General features: G+C 40.4%; 1 pseudogene; it reads right to left on the minus strand.

Moving 5' to 3' along the window:
- Window positions 1-2462: 2462 nt before the first annotated feature.
- Window positions 2463-5793, minus strand: LOC128857667 (maltase A3-like; annotated as a pseudogene).
- Between the last annotated feature and the right edge of the window lie 568 nt (window positions 5794-6361).

Genomic DNA, 6361 nt, shown 5'->3' on the forward strand with positions numbered 1-6361 from the left:
ATGGCAGAAATACACTCGGAGGTTTGCCATTGCCTGCCGAGGGGCGACCGCTATTAGAAAAATGTTTTTATTAATTTTGCTTTCACCGAGATTCGAACCAGCGACCTCTCTGTGAATTCTGAATGGTAATCACGCACCAACCCATTCGGCTACGGCGGCCGCATTATCATGCAAGAAAAACAGCTGTTTCGCCTCTGGATATTCAGGTCTTTCACGAACAATTCTTGACCACAAACGATGTAAAACTTGTAAATAGTATTCTCCATTAATAGTTTGACCTTCTGCAATAAATTCCTTGTGTACAATACCCTTGGAATCGTAGAACGTGATCAACATTGTTCTGATTCTTTACTTCTGAAAACGCAATGTCTTTGCTTTTGGCTCCCCTTTCGTCTTCCATTCTGCAGATTGACGCTTAGTTTCAGGGTCATATTTGAGGCATCATGTTTCGTCACCAGTTATGATCGAATCAAGAAAAACTGGATCATTTTCAGCTGTTGAAATGATGTCTTTACAATGCTCTACATGAGCGATTTTTTTATCTTCATTTAATTGGTGTGGAACAAAGCGTGCACAAACCTTTCTTTTACCCAAATCGTCAGCTAAAGTTTTCCAAATAGTACCGGTAGATGAATTTAATTCTTCACCCAACATTCTTGCAGTGAAATTTCCGTCAACAGCAATGATTTCGCGGACTTTTTTCACCAATTCAGCGCGATTACTTGCTTCTGGACGACCAGGTCCTTCATCATCATTCAAATCTTCACGACCATTTTTAAATCGTTTAAACCAATTATAGGTATACATTTGAACGAGCTAAACAATCATCACCATAAACTTTTTGCATCAATTCGTACGTCTCACTAAATGTTTTTCCAAGTTTAACACAGAATTTAATATTTGCTCTTTGCTCCATTGTATTTTTACGAAACAAACACGAAACATACTGTCAATAAAAGGTGCGTAACTTTTTAACCCTTCAAACGATTTACATGAAGTTGGCTGTGGTTGAAAGCTGACGCTTGTACCTTTTCAATGTGATCAAAGTTTAATAGATAGCTCTACGTGTTCCATGACTTAAATAAAAAGTTCTGTTATTTATTGAACATACTGTGTATGCATATATATATAATATTTATACTGTAGCATGCAACAAGCACCTACGAAATCTTACAGTTAGACTACTTTTTGTTTTTTTGGGATGACGCCCGTGAAGAAGAAACTCTCATGAGTACCGCAGCACCGGCATAGCAGTGTGCATGACTTGTAGCCTCACAGCTTCACCTACGCACTAAACACCTCTCTCCGCTCTCCGCTATCTACCAAGGAATTGGGTTAGGTAGAAGTTTGTTTCCCCATGGTTCCTTTCTAAGAACATCGTAGGAATGAGTGGTGGCCCATGCGTCCACCTACCTTTCGGTGATCTGTTCCACCGGTCTTGCCGCTGGGCGATCGAACGACGCCTTTCTTTTCCCGTCGTGTTCGGGTAGAATTATAGGTATACACTATCTTCTTTCCAAAAATATCTACGGGTACTAGACCTGCTTAAACGAAGGAAGCATCGTCCGAAAGTGTACGAAAGCCGCAGATAGTCCGCAAAGCGCTTACCCGATAGACTGCTATCAGTTTTTTCTGTACCTATTTATGCTCAGTGCATCAGCCCAGATCGGTGCGGCATGCAAAAGCACCGAGCTAACTACCCTGCTATATAGTATTATCAATTTTCTGTGGTTGGGACCGCCGTTGTTTGGCACTATTCGCGACAGACAGGACTTCACACTCGATACCTTCTTCACAGCATATTCCAGGTGGAGATGAAGTTTAAACGACTGTCAATCATCACTCTTAGATATTTCATAGAGGGTTTTGAACTAATAGTTACAGTCCCAACATTTACATTTATAGTTTCTACTATCTTTATGCTGCTTATTAGGACTAGATCGTTCTTATGCTCAGCTAATTCCAATTTCATAGACCTTGGCTAAGCTTTGATCCTGCTTACTGATTCGCTGGCGATCCTTTCAATTTCGTAGATATGTTTTGCCACCATTACCATCGCGCTGTTATTCGCGAATCCAATGACTTTATTCAGTCTTAGAAAGATACTACTGAACTGTTAGCACTATAGTGAGTACGACACCACGATTATTTCGCGATTTTTCGCCCGCACGTTAAAATGTGAATGAGAATGACAGTTCGAAGATTCCGTGGATAGTCAAACATCGCATTTAAATAGGTAAATTCTCACGAAACTGTTGTTGTATCAAAGTGCTTCTACTTACGTTAAGAAACGAGTTACATTGATGGCCCAACAGAAAATGTTATGTTAACAGTGATAGCCCCATTACATATGTAAACCTTTTTACAAGCTACTTTTGGGCGCTACAGTCTCATATGTATAGAACAGAGGCCGACAAAGCCACAGTGCCAGCAGTGCACTCAACACTTTTATTCTTACGCTCTTAAATGAGTTGTTGTTCTGACACGAACGAAGCACCACGCGGGTAAGCGATGGCCTCTCCATCGCTCATTGTCTTCGTAGCGCGCAAGCTCTGCAATTGCTTGTAGACATTCAGATGACTGTTGGCAATGCCACGCTGACGCTTCACATTCACCAATTTATAACCCTCGGCTAATGGCAACCAGGTGGTATTGCTATCAGTAAAACCGGCCTGTGTCCATCATTCCATTGGAAGGGTGTACGCGCTGGGTCTCGACTGAGGCTTTCAAATTCTTCAATATTCGATTGGCAAGCTCGCGGATCAACGGTTTTCTCCCAAGAAATCGAAACATCTGCCATGCCAATCTCTTCACTTTGATAAGTGACACTAACTCCGGTCAAAGTCTTTAGTAAAACATTGATCAGGTCCATACGATCGACGCCTAGGCGTGTACCAATTCAACTCTGGTCATGATTTCCCAACTAAGTAAGATTATGAATTAAAACGTGTAGCTAGAAGAAAACTGATTTCTTATTTGTGTTACATACCACCCAATTTGCTACGCTCCCAGCGGGCATATTGTCCAACCAGTTGTGTATCTGCTGCTCGTAGTCGTAAGCGTTGGCATTTTTGTTCACATTGCCGAGTAACACGAAATTGAAAGGTATTTGTGCACCGTCGGTGGAGCCATTTCCATAATACTGCATCAGCACGTCAAGTGGTGAATAGGCTTCTGTCATGAGAATATGTTCATCTCCACCAAGCTCCTCATCCAATTCCTTCAATGCCTGGCGGAATTCATACACCACATCAAGTGTTTCCGGCTGGTCTCTTGTGTAGATATGTTGAAGGTTATCGTATTCTGCTGGGTCAGCCACCGATGGGTTACTTGGTTCGTCAGGCCAATTTCCCTCAGCATCGGCCGCTACTTCCTAGATGTGTGGTACAGAGTCAACGCGAAAACCAGCAACACCTTTGCGTACCCAGTAACGCAGCATATCCTGTTCGATTCATTGGAATTAATATTAGGCGCATATTTTAATCCACGATCTCTACAAACCTTCATAGCTTCGTGCACTTTTGGATTGTTGTAGTTGAGATCCGGTTGTTTGACTGGTCATTTTCTTATGCTACACTGAATACACTTGCGCGCTCCTGTACCTCAAACTTTAAACTCGTTTTTCTCAAAACTACTTTTTCCGGCACGGTCCGCCTGATAACTCATACAGTTTTTAATATTTTTTGATGCGGTTTTTTTTAATATTCGAAAGTGTTTTCTCTATAGATTTGACATTTGATATTTTTATTAAAAAAACTTATAAACATAATTAAAGTGTGATATTTATGGCGTAAAACGCATACTTTTTTAAATGCCGTAAATTGCAAAATGTTTCGAAATTCAAAAATCCGACTCGGCAGACTGCGACTACAACTTTATTTTACAAGAATTGTTTTACTTTTTACAGATCCATCAACATTTCAAGGAGAAATGATGCAGGCCGTGGAGCAACTTTTTTTTCATTATACTTTGGGTCACGTGATTTTCTATATCCTAATTTTTGTAAAGAAAAATTAAAATAAATACTTCTATAGAGTTTGAGTTCTAATAAACAATGTATAAAATTTTTTTATAATAGGTCTATTTATAAGTTCGTGCGGTTTTACAACAGATGGCGTAACTTGATTATTATTCCATCGATCCACATTTCCAAACATTCATTGGAGAGCTACTGTCGTAAGGCACAAACGTCAGTATAAGTTTTTTATTTGAAGCGTAAACAACAATATTTTTACCACACTTGAAAATGTCGAATTTCGTGCCAAATAATGTGTTTTTGCGGGGAATTCTTCTTCATTATTTTAATATGAAGAAAAAAGCAGCCGAAAGTCATCGTATCTTGGTGGAAGTTTATGGTGAGCATGCTCTATCTGAGCGAACGTGCCAGAAGTGGTTTGCACGCTTTAAAAGTGGTGATTTTGGCTTGGAAGACGAAGAACGCGAGGGTGCGCCGCCAAAGTTCATGGATACCGAATTGGAGGAATTGCTCGATCAAGATCCGGCTCAAACGCAAGAAGAGGTTGCAAAAACTTTGGGAGTTGATCAATCAACCATTTCCAAACGTTTAAAAGCCATGGGAATGATCCGAAAGGTAGGCCATTGGGTGCCGTATGAATTGAAGCCAAGAGACGTTGAACGCCGTTTTATGGCATGCGAACAACTGCTTCAACGGCACAAAAGAAAGGGTTTTTTGCATCGAATTGTGACTGGCGATGAAAAGTGGGTCCATTACGACAATCCAAAACGTCGGGCAACGTATGGATACCCTGGCCATGCTTCAACATCGACGTCGGCGCAGAATATTCATGGCCTGAAGGTTATGCTGTGTATCTGGTGGGACCAGCTGGGTGTTGTGTATTATGAGCTACTGAAACCGAATGAAACGATTACGGGGGATGTCTACCGACGACAATTGATGCGTTTGAGCCGAGCACTGCGAGAAAAACGGCCGCAATACGCCGATAGACACGACAAAGTTATTTTGCAACATGACAATGCTCGGCCACATGTTGCACAAGTGGTCAAAACATACTTAGAAACGCTCAAATGGGATGTCCTACCCCACCCGCTGTATAGTCCAGACCTTGCGCCATCCGATTACTATCTCTTCCGATCGATGCAACATGGCCTGGCTGACCAGCACTTCCGTAATTACGATGAAGTCAAAAAATGGATCGATTCGTGGATTGCGGCAAAACCGACCGAATTTTTCACAAAGGGAATCCGTGAATTGCCAGAAAGATGGGAAAAAGTAGTAGTAAGCGATGGGCAATATTTTGAATATTAAATTTGTAACCATTTTACGTCAATAAAGTTTCAAATTTCGAAAAAAAACCGCACGAACTTATTCATAGTCCTATTAGTTATTTCTATTATTATCCCTTCTAAAACAGTTTTTCTCTTAGGGCATTTTTGGCGCTGCTGGGTGTATGTAACCCCTTAATAAATCTTCATTATCATTCATAATCTTAAATGTTATGTATCACTGCTCTTTGAACGGCACTTAATTCTAAACAGTTCTATACCCATGACCAAACTTCAATACGACCGCAAAGGGCAAACTTTTTTTTCGAAGTGATGCCAAGAGTGTAGAAATGACACAATATGGTGGTTATTGCTTTGTGTTGTAATATATTATTTTTCAATTTCACCATGCAGTGGAAGGTTAATTTTTCTAATAAAGTGAAAATCATTGAATCTTATTAGAAATCCAGCATAATTACGAGTAGAATGTCTAGCGCATACTGGAATATGCCAGAGTACGAGAGCACCGGCTTTGAAAAACGTAACCATTTTCTGTTCCCTGTGAGAGGGGTATAATTCCTCTTCGAAAGTCTTAGAGAGGTTTTTCCTTTATTCCTTTATTTTTCTTTGCCTAATTTTGCTGAATGCATAAGTCATCCACATCTTCCAAAAAACTACACAGAATTTCCTATTACCGCGTATCCTGGCTACGCAAAAAAATTGTAAGCTTTCCTTCTAATCTATACTTCCCTAATATAGCTAATGAAATTAAGCTTCTATTCGCATAGCTCGTAGACGTAGGCGTATCTATCTTAGTGCCCAAGTGTGTCGGCATTCAGCTGCTTGGGTACGCTAACCGTGCCTAGGCAAATGCTGCACTTGTACGATATCGTGTAATCCTGCTTGTTCTGTGACCAAGTTCAATTTGCTTCGATTTCACTAATATGCATATTTGTGGCAAGTCACAAATACGAGTACCGACATATATGTATGTAAATATGTACATATGTATGTAGACCATGAGCAGTACACAAATCCCTGACGACGATACAGCCCAAACCTTATGCTTTCAATAATGCAAAGACTGAGGTTCGAATATTTTCTACATTGGACAGAG

The sequence above is a fragment of the Anastrepha ludens genome, chromosome 3, assembly GCF_028408465.1.
Source record: "Anastrepha ludens isolate Willacy chromosome 3, idAnaLude1.1, whole genome shotgun sequence".
NCBI lineage: Eukaryota > Metazoa > Arthropoda > Insecta > Diptera > Tephritidae > Anastrepha > Anastrepha ludens.